At 33.6% G+C, this 13,775-nt stretch overlaps 1 protein-coding gene and 1 long non-coding RNA gene across 10 annotated transcripts in view; one reads left to right on the forward strand and one right to left on the reverse strand.

Annotated features, from left to right (window-relative positions):
• Positions 1-13,775, reverse strand: part of LOC141447157 (transmembrane ascorbate-dependent reductase CYB561-like) — a 246,981-nt gene that overhangs the window by 94,113 nt on the left and 139,093 nt on the right. The gene's annotated exons all lie outside the window — the stretch shown is intronic.
• The window catches only part of LOC141447160 (uncharacterized), a 70,415-nt gene continuing 57,231 nt past the window's right edge, over positions 592-13,775 (forward strand). For 4 of the 5 annotated variants that reach the window (XR_012454170.1, XR_012454172.1, XR_012454173.1 and 1 more), the window contains exon 1: positions 12,450-12,747. This is a non-coding gene — a long non-coding RNA (uncharacterized lncRNA). Of the gene's footprint in view, positions 931-12,449; positions 12,748-13,775 lie in introns of those variants that run through there. The other variant, XR_012454171.1, reaches the window with a different exon arrangement.

Consider the following 13,775-nt stretch of genomic DNA (forward strand, 5'->3'; position numbering starts at 1 on the left):
GTTGCTGCAAAACATTTCTATATTTAATTGATTACTTTATTGTAACACTTATTTCAGAGTGACAATAACAGTATTCAGTTGCATTTTTCTTTATTTTTATTATGATTATCTATAATTGGTTAATCACAATTAAAAGTTATTTTTAATGCCAAGCAATATTAAAACTGTTTTTTTACATTGTTAGCTCAAGGAAAAAGAGGAATCCATCTTTATTAAACAGTTTTAATCTAAAGAATTTTTAATAATAAAGCAAATTATTGAAAACAACCTTTAAAAGAGCTGCAATTTTACGAATGAAAGGATCAAAGTAAGAAGTTTTAATTGGTTTTATTAAAAAAATGTTTTTATTATAACTTTAAATAAGATAAAACTGAGAAAAATGTAGTAAATTGTAGAAAAAAGGGGTAAAAATTAATCGATTTCAAATAATATCGAATAACATGCTACTGAAAATTTGTATCAATTGTAACAAAATATTATTAGTAAAATTTTTCAAAAATAACTTTTTGAAAATATCTATTAATTCTATTATTTAATTTATTCAATTTATTAATTATTTGCAATATTTTTCAAAACATACCCTATAATTAAAGCAACTAGTTCCAGACATTGGAACCATTCTTAATCATTGCAGGCAAACTGGTGGTATTAAAATATTCGGTTTGGACTGATCGGATGAAAATAAAGGAAACTAATCTCTACTACAGTTGAGCTTTCGACTATAAAATTAAATAAGTATTTAACGCCATTATTAAATTTTTGTTTTTTAAGTCTTGAGGTACTACAGAAGTGGATGTTCAAAAGAAATAGTTCACTTATTTTTGTACAGACATCGTAAATCCTTTGAAGACCTAATAAACCCTGTACTTAATTCTTGGATAAACCAAGTGCATAAACTGGATACTGACAGTGAACCAGCTCTTCATGATGGTCAGATCTTATTCAGAAAACAACACTGAAAACTAGAAACTAAATGAATGATCCAGTGCTAACTTAATCCAAAAAATTTGTCCAGTTATTTTGAAGAATTTTGTTTAAATTCCCAAGAAACTTTCGAATTCTTTATTGTGAAAAACCAACAATTGTTTTTTTGAGGTACTTGAAATAGAATTCCAAAAAACTCAGCAGAAGTCTCTAATGGTATATGTTACAAAAATATCTCACTTACTTACTTAGGTTCCAGCAGGAAGAAAGAATAATCTTTTAAAAACAACCTGCATTTTTATCCATAGTTTCAAATCTTTAGAATCCCCAAACCTGTTAAGTATAACAATACAAATAAAAAGATATCAACTTAGATATTCTAGAATTTTAGCGTAATCCTCAAATACTTGGGCTAAGCGGGGAAATCAACTTCTTTTTTAATAAGAAACAATTTTAACCTAAATTCACTCGCCTGAGCAACTTAAAAATTATTATTCGTTCGTGAAGACACCATATTGCTTTATGGCCAACCGAAGCCCATTCACCAATTTAATTTTTTATCTTAGGCAACGACATTTTATTATACAGTAACATATCAATCTAAATTAATGATTGCCGAATAAATTCTTAACCAAGAAATATAGTCCATAATCGGATTCCTTCTATGCTTAATTAAAAATTAAACTTTCTTAGATGTACAGCGTAAGAATCTTATTTCTTTTTCTATTAGTTTCCACACAATTAGAAAAGACTAAAGTTTTTTGCCTTAGTACTAAGTTCGACTTATATCGACCAATGTACGAGTATATATTAATATGTTGTGGAGAGTACGAGGGTCGTTTGAAAAGTCCGTGCAAAAATAAAAACTACTTAATTTTTTGGGGTAAACCTTTTTTATTTTTCAACATAGTCTCCTTTTAGGCTTATACACTTCGTCCAACGCTGCTCTAGTTTGTTGATCCCTTCCGAATAATAGGATTTGTCCAAGTCTGAAAAATAGCCATTCGTTTCTGCAATCACCTCCTCGTTTGAATAAAATCTTTTTCCCATCAGCCATTTCTTCATATTGGGGAACAAATAGTAGTCCGAGGGAGCCAAGTCTGGAGAATAGGGGGGATGTGAAACGAGTTGGAACCCTATTTCCATTAATTTTGCGACCACAACTGCTGAGGTGTGAGCTGGTGCGTTGTCGTGATGGAAAAGGACTTTTTTGTGGGCCAATCGTGGGCGTTATTCTTGCAGCTCGGTTTTCAAACGGTCCAATAACGATGAATAATATGCACCTGTAATAGTTTTACCCTTTTCCAGATAGTCGATGAGGATTATTCCTTGCGAATCCCAAAAGACAGTCGCCATAATCTTTCCGGTCGAAGGAACGGTCTTCGCCTTTTTTGGCGCAGATTCCCCCTTGGTAACCCATTGTTTAGATTGTTCTTTGGTCTCAGGAGTGTAGTGATGTATCCATGTTTCATCCACAGTGACGAAACGTCGCTTAAAGTCCTGCGGATTCTTCTGGTAACAGCTGCAAACCGTCCTTGCAACACTTCACACGATTTCGTTTTTGGTCAAGCGTGAGCAATCGCGGCAGCCATCTTGCGGATAGCTTTGTCATGTACAAATGTTGATGCAAAATATTATGTACCCGTTCATTCGAGATGCCCACAGCACTAGCAATCTCACGCACCTTCACTCTTCTGTCATCCATCACCATATCATGGATTTTATCAATGATTTCTGGAGTAGTAACCTCAACAGAGCGTCCAGAATGTTCAGCGTCACTTGAGCCCATATGGCCACTCCGAAAATTTTGAAACCACTTATAAACTGTTCTAATCGAAGGTGCAGAGTCACCATAATGTTTATCAAGCTTCTCTTTAGTCTCCTCAGGCGTTTTGCCTTTCATAAAGTAGTGTTTAATCAACACACGAAATTCTTTTTCGTCCATTTTTTGAAAATCACTCGACTTCCTCGATTCAAACGAATGCCAAACACAAAGAAATAGACCGATCTGGCTGAAACTTGGTGTGTGTTCTTCCAAGAGATGCTACTAACTAAACATAACCTCGATACGCGCCAGTGGTGCTATCTCTCTGACTTTGCACGGACTTTTCAAACGACCCTCGTACATTCTGCTCAGTCCAGTAAGGGAAATGCGAAGAAAATTCTGATCAAAAAGCAAAAGAAGTTCTGGACGTCACATATTATAAAACGCAAAAGCTAACATTTGACTTGAGATTTGTTGTATTTGAGCTGTTATTTTTGAAAGTGATATAAGTCCAATTTTTAAAAAAATGAGTTAATGGTAATTTCAGTAAGATATAGACACATACTTTCCATATTTATAATCATACATTCAATGGAGTTCGATTTTTTTTTTTTATAAAGTCAACAAAAGAATTTTGACTATAAAATGTTATCAAATAAAATGATGAAGACAAATATAGATGATCCTGATGAAATAAATGTAAACTACAACAAATATAATAATACTAAATTATTTTCCTAGATTTACTTTCTGTAATTATTCAAAAATAATGATACTGCAAAAATAATTTTTAAAAGTGAAACTCTAAAAGGGAAATGTTTTGTAACTTCCAAATAAAAAAAAAAAGAAAACATAAAATAGAGCTACCAAACGACTGTACATGCGGCTGACAAGATAAATTACTGTACGAACGGTTGCAATAGTAATATCTCTCCAGCACGTGTGTTACGTTTACTTCAAACTGACATCTTGATTCTTCTATAAAATATATTAACAAGTCAGTTTCCGTTTCACTAAGTGAAAGTGGCTATCTAATGGGTTTAGTTAATAGTAGTACTATCTTCAAAACTGTTCTAGTCTTACTGCTTAGTTACATTAACTCGGAAGAAATAACAAATGTTAACTTTCATTTAACTGGATCTACTCTATCATCATCCTATATATCTGTCTTCTAATCTTATTTACTTAATAACTTTGAAAAAAAAAAAAAATTAAAACAAAAAATTAGTCTTTTCTGAATTTGAAAAGTTTATTTACAATTTAAATTTTTTTTATACAAATATATATAAAAGGAGGTTTCAGGCTGCAGTGCCTCTATACGAGGGTCGTTTGAAACGTCCGTGCAAAGTCAGAGAGATAGCACCACTGGCGCGTATCGAGGTTATGTTTAGTTAGTAGCATCTCTTGGAAGAACACACACCAAGTTTCAGCCAGATCGGTCTATTTCTTTGTGTTTGGCATTCGTTTGAATCGAGGAAGTCGAGTGATTTTCAAAAAATGGACGAAAAAGAATTTCGTGTGTTGATTAAACACTACTTTATGAAAGGCAAAACGCCTGAGGCAGACTAAAGAGAAGCTTGATAAACATTATGGTGACTCTGCACCTTCGATTAGAACAGTTTATAAGTAGTTTCAAAATTTTCGGGGTGGCCATATGGGCACAAGTGACGCTGAACGTTCTGGACGCCCTGTTGAGGTTACTACTCCAGAAATCATTGATAAAATCCATGATATGGTGATGGATGACAGAAGAGTGAAGGTGCGTGAGATTGCTAGTGCTGTGGGCATCTCGAATGAACGGGTACATAATATTTTGCATCCACATTTGGACATGACAAAGCTATCCGCAAGATGGGTGCCGCGATTGCTCACGCTTGACCAAAAACGAAATCGTGTGAAGTGTTGCAAGGACGGTTTGCAGCTGTTCCAGAAGAATCCGCAGGACTTTAAGCGTCGTTTCGTCACTGTGGATGAAACATGGACACATCACTACACTCCTGAGACCAAAGAACAATCTAAACAATGGGTTACCAAGGGGGAATCTGCGCCAAAAAAGGCGAAGACCGTTCCTTCGGCCGGAAAGATTATGGCGACTGTCTTTTGGGATTCGCAAAGAATAATCCTCATCGACTATCTGGAAAAGGGTAAAACTATTACAGGTGCATATTATTCATCGTTATTGGACCGTTTGAAAACCGAGCTGCAAGAAAAACGCCCACGATTGGCCCACAAAAAAGTCCTTTACCATCACGACAACGCACCAGCTCACACCTCAGCAGTTGTGGTCGCAAAATTAATGGAAATAGGGTGCCAACTCGTTTCACATCCCCCCTATTCTCCAGACTTGGCTCCCTCGGACTACTATTTGTTCCCCAATATGAAGAAATGGCTGGCGGGAAAAAGATTTTATTCAAACGAGGAGGTGATTGCAGAAACGAATGGCTATTTTTCAGACTTGGACAAATCCTATTATTCGGAAGAGATCAACAAACTAGAGCAGCGTTGGACGAAGTGTATAAGCCTAAAAGGAGACTATGTTGAAAAATAAAAAAGGTTTGCCCCATAAAATTAAGTAGTTTTTATTTTTGCACGGACTTTTCAAACGACCCTCGTAAACGTTGCCTAAGGCAAGAAATATAATTCAATATGTAATCTATTTTGTAAAAAGTAAATACAAAATTTAAACATTGTATCATAAAGATTGGATTAAACGATATATTCATAGTATTATTTACAGATATTTAAAAAAGAAACAAATACGTTTACCACAAGAGCTGTGTGATTTAAAAAAAGGTGAAAAAGAGATAGAGGCCTGCACCTGTTCCTTGTTTAACGGAACTAGTTATTTTTTGTTCCTGTTTGTCTAGGTGTGTATCTCTTTCTAACGATCAAGCTAACTCTGTTTACGTGTCTGAGATGGCCTGCAGCTAGCCGACCCTGGAGGTAGTTCAGGGTCACTGTACATTCACTAGCCTTTCTCTCGCTTCTCGTACACTACTACATTCTTTTATTCGGTTTCTTTTTTTAAATGAAAATAACCCACAGTTGGATCAACATACACATATAGTTATGTTTATATACTGGTCCATGTTCCCCTATAGTCGGAGCGCACCCTAAAGGCTTGGGCTGTTGCACGTTCATTCATAGAAAGCATTTTCTCTGTTCATTAAAAAATTGTTTTGTTTCACTCAATACACTAGCAACATACCAGTTTATCCTATAATTGTTTTTTACTACGTTTTAATTCCAGTATACTGTTCCGTGCTAGCTATACAGGGTGACCAGAGTTATATGCTCCACCCACTTTTTCTTTAACGGCGGGAAATTTCGAAAAAATAAAAAACACGTATTTAATCATTTTTAGTCTAGTTTATTTTCAGTGATTGACCCATTTTTTTAAACCCCTGTATCTCGAAATACAGCATCAAACTTTGTTTTTTCAAATGGAACGTTATATTTTTTTTTGCATATTCTTATAGTATTTGAGCTCCTAACAAAAAACACAAAATGTTGTTTTAAATCGGTTAAGTTTTTCAAAAGTTATGATAATTTAAAATATGAAAAACAAATTTCAATTTACTGTTAAAATTACGTTACTTTTTTTTCAAGAATCTGTTCAAACTGGGCACAATCAACGGATAGGTAAGCCAAAAACTCTGGACTCCCACGCTTTGCTTGTAAATAGGCTGCTATGGTGGCAAAGTATAAGTGCTGACTTATGGTGGCGAAGTCAAGATCTAGGCAGGCTAAGAGTTATTCGACGTTCAGGTTGTTTTTTCTACAAAACGTTTGGTGTGGAGTTTTAGGAAATCGAACTAATCGGCCCATACTTCTACAGAGAGAACTTAACTGGTGAAAGGTATCTAACTTTTTTTTAAGAGACATTTTGCCAGTTCCGCTTGAAGATGTTCATCAACAACGTCGGCTAGATAAGTACATTTCAACAAGATGGTTGCCCGGCACCTAATGCGAAAGTTGTTCAAGGTTACCTCGACAGAAATTTCCATGAAAAGTGCTTAGGGACTCATTGTCCCATCCAATGGCCACCTCGATCCTCGGACTTAACCCAAATGGACTATTTTTTTTTTTGTGGGGATACCTAAAAAATAAAGTGTACAGTATCCTTAATCCTGTGGCTTCAGTCAATGATCTGAAACGTCGAATGATCTTGACTTCGCCACCATAAGTGCTGCTACAAGCAAAGCTTGGGAGTCCAGAGTTTTTCGCTTGCCTATCCGTTGATTGTGCCCAGTTTGAACAGATTCTTTAAAAAAAAGTAACGTAATTTTTGACATTGAACTGAAATTTGTTTTTCATATTTTAAATTACCATAACTTTTGAAAAACCTAACCGATTTCAAAAAAGTTGTTTGTTTTTTTTAGGAGCTCAAATACTATAAAAATATGCAACAAAAAATATAACGTTCCTTTTGAAAAACAAAAGTTAGATGCTGTATCTCGAGATACAGGGGTTTAAAAAAATGGGTCAATCACTGAAAATAAACTAGACTAAAAATGATTGAATACGTGTTTTTTATTTTTTCGAAATTTCCCGCCGTTAAAAAAAAAAGTGGGTGGAGCATATAACTCTGGTCACCCTGTATATCATTTTACATACTAGGTTAGTCTACATTGATTAAATCAATGCAACAGCTAACTATTGAGCTCTATATCAACACTTTTATTATTTCTAATAGCTCATTCGATCAGAAAACTGTCCACACATATGTCAATTACTTGCTACTTAAGTATGATGATATTTATGGTAGCCACTGTTGAAGAATTGGTTTGGAATTATAAAAAGCATTTATCATATAACTACACTCCTTAACACTTCGATTAAAACCCACTTGTGGGAGGAGATGTTCAAATCTATCTATTTTATAAAAAAGTAAGTACAAATATTATGTCCACAAGTGGATTTACAAGCTACTCCCGATTCTAATAAAGACTAAATATTCTGACTTTGGATTTATTGAATAAAATAAAAGTAAAAATAGAAATAATATATATATATTTTTATAGAGTATATAAAATACTTCAAGAGACCAAATCCCTGACTGAAAATAGTGTATAGCGCAACAGGTTACTCCTTTTATTAATAGGGTCAAACACCTGCCCTTTATAACAAAGTTATCCGAACAAAAGTGGTAGATATAATCATTTTATTTTGAATTATTACTTAAAGAGATGAACAAAAAAGTTTAGTAGCTATTTTATTAATACATTATTAAGATAGTTCTTTTTCTTCCATCCACTGTACAGATGTTTGCGATAATAGCTGAAATAAAAATAAAATAATGAAGCTGAAAATGGGGGACTGAAGCCAAATGTATAAATCTCAAAGGAGAATTTTAAAGTTCAAGCAATAAAAAATTCACCCCTGATATTTACAAACTTTAAAAGGCTTTTTTTTGGGTATTGTTCTCTCCGTTAAATTAGGAACCTTATATTTCAATTTGAAGGACTTATTCTGCACCAAAATTATTTCAAGTGGGTTTAAATATTAAGTTTTAAGCCAGTTATCGCCGTGAAAAGTTTATAACCTTGATTCGAACGGCTTTTTGTTTTTAATATATCTAAACAAAAGTAGGTAATCATAGAATTATCAGAAAAAAATTGCTTTTTGAAATTTTCGTTAATATTTTGACGTGAATACGTCTTTAAATTTGAATCATATGGTGGCAATCCAAAAAATCTAATAACAAAATCGGGGGATACAGTTTGGCATTATAGTTTCGAATCTATCGTCTATATCCAAAATTAAATTAGACCACTGGATAGCTAAAGGATCAAAGAATTCATTACGATAAGCGAGGACTGTGACGCATCGCGCGCGGTGGAGGGGGAAGCGCCGCCATTTTGAGATAATTTTGCTGCGTATCGAGATTTGCAAATGGTACAACTTTTGACTCGGAGAAGCTACGATGTTCGTTTAAGTTTTAATCGTCAGCTGTCGTCACAATCTATCGATTATATATAAAACATTAGTGTAAAATAGTGACAGTGATTAAAATAAAGGTGTTAGAATAAAAAAATATTATCAAAAATATATAATGTCGGCCTTTACGCGTCGAAAAGCTAAAACCAAATACAGAGATCGTACACGGTTGGAAAGGGCTTCTCAAGAACAATCGAGTGGTAAAAGTCGCAAAGCCGGTGGAGTCGCCATATATCGCATAGCTTCACTGATTGTAATAGAGTTAACATTGACATTTCGGAAATTTATTTGGAAATGAAAGACTCCAAAGCTGGTGATGTCTGTCTAGTAAACGAAAAAGGCCAATGGCATCTTCAAATCCGTACTCGGGTGTGTGTATATCCATCCGGGCACAGCGTTAGCAGAAATTAAACTCTTTAAGTTACGATCGTTGTTAAAATATTCCAAAAACCTCTTTAAAATGATACCCGATTACGAGCCTGATCTTACTACACCAATTATGATAGTTGGAGACTTTAATGTTGATGTCTCACAAAACCGCTCATTGCCTGACTTCATGCTCAGCGAGTTCAATTTGTCTTATATTGAAACTTCTCCAACAACGTTAGGTAATATCTATATTGATTTAACGTTTACCACAAATCTCGATGTATCTTGTATGCCATTTGTGTCGTACTTTTCGTATCACAGACCTATAATCAATAACGTTATATTGTAACACAGTAATTATTTTTTTCCTTGATTTCATCCTAAATACATAAAAAAATATTTTATATAAAAAATATAACCCGTTACGTTACCGTATTCACGTGCAACACACGGCCGTGTCCATGACACAGCCACAGTAGAGCTTATTTTTTTTCTTCTTTTACTTATGTCAGGACATACCTTCGGCGTACTAGTTTGAAAGCCTAGGCTTTTTTTTCTGTCTAGCCTAGACTATTCTCGCCCTAGGAAAGTCTACTATACTGCTTCGGTATCTACAGAAAACCAATTTTGAAATATCGGTTAGATCTAATGATAAAAGCCTAACAACATACGAGGTCTGTAAATTAAGTAATGAGACTGATTTTTGTATTCAAAAAGAATTACAATTCTATATTGTCACCTTCAAAATAACTTCCTTCTGTAGCCACACAGCGCTGGAGACGTTTCTTCCACTCCTCTTAGCAGTGCTCGAACTCCGATACTGGAATAGCCTTCAGCTGGTCGGTTACAGCCGTTTGAATGTTTTTTCGACTGTTTTGCTTCAGGCTTGGGCACAGTGCAACGGAAACTCTTGCTAAACTTCAGCTGGCTTACGGAGATAGTGTTTTGTCAAGAGTCCAGGTTTTTCGGTAGTTTAAGGCATTTTCAGAAGGTAGAGAGTCGACTGAAGATGAACCACGAAGCGGAAGGTTTTCATCTTCAAGAACCGATGAAAATGTCGACCGTATCCGGGATCTTGTGCGTTCAGATCGTCGGCTGACAGTCAGAATGATCGGGGAAGAGTTAAATTTGACTCAAACCACCGAACTAGTGGGTGTTGTATCACGATAATGCTCCTTGTCACACAGCAATTTCAATAAACAAGAGTTTTTGGCCAGTAAAAACATTCCAGTGGCTCCTCAGCCTCCTTATTCGCTCTGACGTGAGTCCTTGTGACTTTTTTTTCTCTTCCCAAAGTTGGAAAAATCACCTCAAGGGAACTCATTTTGGGTACAGTCGAAAACATTCAAACGGCTGTAACCGACCAGCTGAAGGCTATTCCAGTATCGGAGTTCGAGCACAGCTATGAGGAGTGGAAGAAACGTCTCCAGTGCTGTGTGGCTTCAGAAGGAAGTTATTTTGAAGGTGACAATATAGAATTGTAATTCTTTTTGAATCAAAAAATTTAAAAAAATCAGTCTCATTACTTAATTTACAGACATCGTATACTTAAGTTGGACACTAGTCTTAAAAGATAGCTTGCCAGGTTACTGCTTATTGACTCTTGAAAATACTTATTGAGAGCTGGATGCAGTTAATTGTATGATCAGAAACGAATATAATCTCTTAAGTAACAAATAATATCTCCATCTTTCATTTCTTTTCTTCGAAAATTAAAATGAAATACACAACTTAATCTAACCCAAAACCACTGTAAGTTGCTTATATTTATAAATAGGTTTTTAAAGTTTTACCAAGGTTTACCAGCAATAATAATAATAATAATAATAATAATAAAGAAACACAAGTGTTAGGGATTATATTTTAGACAGAAGGTTTTACTTTCTACCTGCTCAAGGGAATATACAGCAGTGGGGCAGCCATATCTGCCTGCAGCCAGCGTTTTCAACATGAAATTATTTTCAAGTCTACCGTAATTCTCTTGATTCCTAAGAACTCCTTTAAAAAAAAACACTGAAGAATATAATTGAAGAAACTAATATCGATTTAATTGAAGAAACTAATATCGATTTAATTGAAGAAACTAATATCGATTTAATTGAAGAAACTAATATCGATTTAATTGAAGAAACTAATATCGATTTAATTGAAGAAACTAATATCGATTTAATTGAAGAAACTAATATCGATTTAATTGAAGAAACTAATATCGATTTAATTGAAGAAACTAATATCGATTTAATTGAAGAAACTAATATCGATTTAATTGAAGAAACTAATATCGATTTAATTGAAGAAACTGCAATTCTTGCGAAGGTTTTTGTTGTGACTCAGTGTCACATGCTTATTATTATTTGTTTATACTTTAGCAGTTTCTCAATACTGAAGTTTTCCACAAGCAATTTTTTTTTTCTAAGAAAACGTTTTAAATAATATTAATTGTTGCAACCTTTACAAAATGTATTTATTTTTATTATGTAGTCTTTATTTATTAAAATAAAAATAAAATACACTTCTGGGTATACAAAATAAATTATAAAGACACAGCCATGGTCAAAGACCGTCGGCGGAGTGGTTAATACAAATTAAAATTTTAAATTATTGATCTAATACTAAGAAAACAGAGAATTAAAAACATTTTAGGTAAATAAAAGTTTTCATAAAAACATTTGTAAATAATTAATAATAACCTTTTTCAGAAAGTAAAGGATTACCCTGTAAATCTAACATTTATTTCTTCTATGTAATTTGACTAATACTAGAACCGTGTATACTTATTGCTTTGCAATATTATGCTAACCGAGGCCAATCAGAACCTTTACAGTCCTAACATTATTCAGAAGAAGTAGAAGAAAGTATACTTTATTCTCCAAATATTTTAATGTGATTTTCCAGAGTAACTTTTTTAAAATGATAAATTGAACTCCTTTGTAAAAAAAATAATTGTGCATTTAGAAGAAGATTTAAGGAGACATTTTCTGAATAATTATTGAAGAAACTGCAATTCTTGTTTGTTGTGACTTAGTGTCACATGCTCATTATTATTATTTGTTTATTTTTCAGCAGTTTCTCAATACTGAAGTTTTCCACAACCAAATATTTCTTTCAATTTTAGCTTCCAACTGAAATTTTCTGTGGCGCCATCTATCCCACTTTCTGCTCTATCTACTTCTTTCTTCGGCTTCTCAGTCCAAGATTTCCATAGCCATTCAACCATCTTCCATTCTTTTTATATTGATTTTTTTGAAATGTTCCATTTTCTTTCTTATTTCCTCGTTTCTTCCTCTTTTAAGCTTTGATATTCGTGCAGCCCTTCTCCAGTAATCCATCTCGGTGGCTAGAAGCTATACTTAAAGGCCTGTCTTCATCCATCTTCCCTTATTAAATGAAAAATACATTTTGTAGTTTTTGCCTTGAAATTTTGTAAAGCGGAGAATTTGCGTTTTGCTTTTTTTCCTCCCCTCACAACTTATGTTAAGTTCGTAAGGAAGATATTTATTTAAAAAAAATCATTTACATTTGAATTTTTAATAAAAAGAGTCTCTGCCATTGATATAATTGAAATATTTGAAGAAAATTAGACGAATTGTAAGAACTGTACAATTAAGAGAAATTGTGTATGAATGTTTCATCATTGTTATTTTTTGTGTATCTTTCTTTCAGTTGGCACATTTTTGGAAAAGTTTTTTGGAAATGTAAAGCCTTACCTCGTTACAAGAAAAAGGAGAAACTCTTGTCATCATAAATAGGTATAAATTTTTAACCAGTCTAAAAACCATCTCAGGTAGTATAGTAACTGCAGTCATCAAGAACCAGTTTTACTTCTCTACAAAGTTCTTAGCTTTGCCTTAGGCGGTAAATAATTAATGCATGTACACGCCCCTGATGCGCAATCCTATTTCAAAAGGCTAGAAAGAATCTGTAATAAAAACCTCGGGTCTCTGAAGATTTTTTTTTTATTTATTTAAAAGAACTTTTAAATAAAAATACAATAATTTAACTTTTATTAAATAAATTTTTTGTACTCTTATTTATTATTATAATTTTGTTTTATTCTTAAAACTGGAAATTTAGTTTAAAGTAATCCAGAATAAGGAAAAGTTACTTTTAGAAACTGACACATTAAAACCGCATAATTCAAAAATGGGAAAGTCGTAGATAGATTAAAGACATTTTGTTTTTGGTCCAGAAACGATTGCCCTGAAGTGCTATTATTATTGAATCGATTTATTCATTTCTTGTTGCTATTTATGCTTCAGAAGATTTCCTGCAGATGTCGTTCACTCACTATTTACACGTAGTGTCACATCAATTTTATTTGAAAGATTTTTTTGGGGGGGATAATGCATGTACAGTTTAGTTCTATGAAGAAGAATGAAGAGTTAACTCTAAAGTTTATTCCAGTATATTGTACGATTCTAATTCCATGTTTAATTCTAATAAGAATCAAAATAAACATTTAAATTGTTTTGATAATGGCACCCAATGGTGCCATTATACTTGTTGCAAGCCACAGTTATTGCTCTTGTATATTCATTAAAAGATCATATACGAGGGTCGTTTGAAAAGTCCGTGCAAAGTCAGAGAGATAGCACTACTGGCGCGTATTGAGGTTATGTTTAGTTAGTAGCATCTCTTGGAAGAACACACACCAAGTTTCAGCCAGATCGGTCTATTTCTTTGTGTGAAGTGTTGCAAGGACGGTTTGCAGCTGTTCCAGAAGAATCCGCATGACTTTAAGCGTCGTTTCGTCACTGTGGATGAAACATGGATACAT

The sequence above is a fragment of the Rhodnius prolixus genome, unplaced genomic scaffold (assembly GCF_049639745.1).
Source record: "Rhodnius prolixus isolate KJV_2025 unplaced genomic scaffold, Rpr scaffold_7, whole genome shotgun sequence".
In the NCBI taxonomy this organism is placed as follows: Eukaryota; Metazoa; Arthropoda; class Insecta; order Hemiptera; family Reduviidae; genus Rhodnius; species Rhodnius prolixus.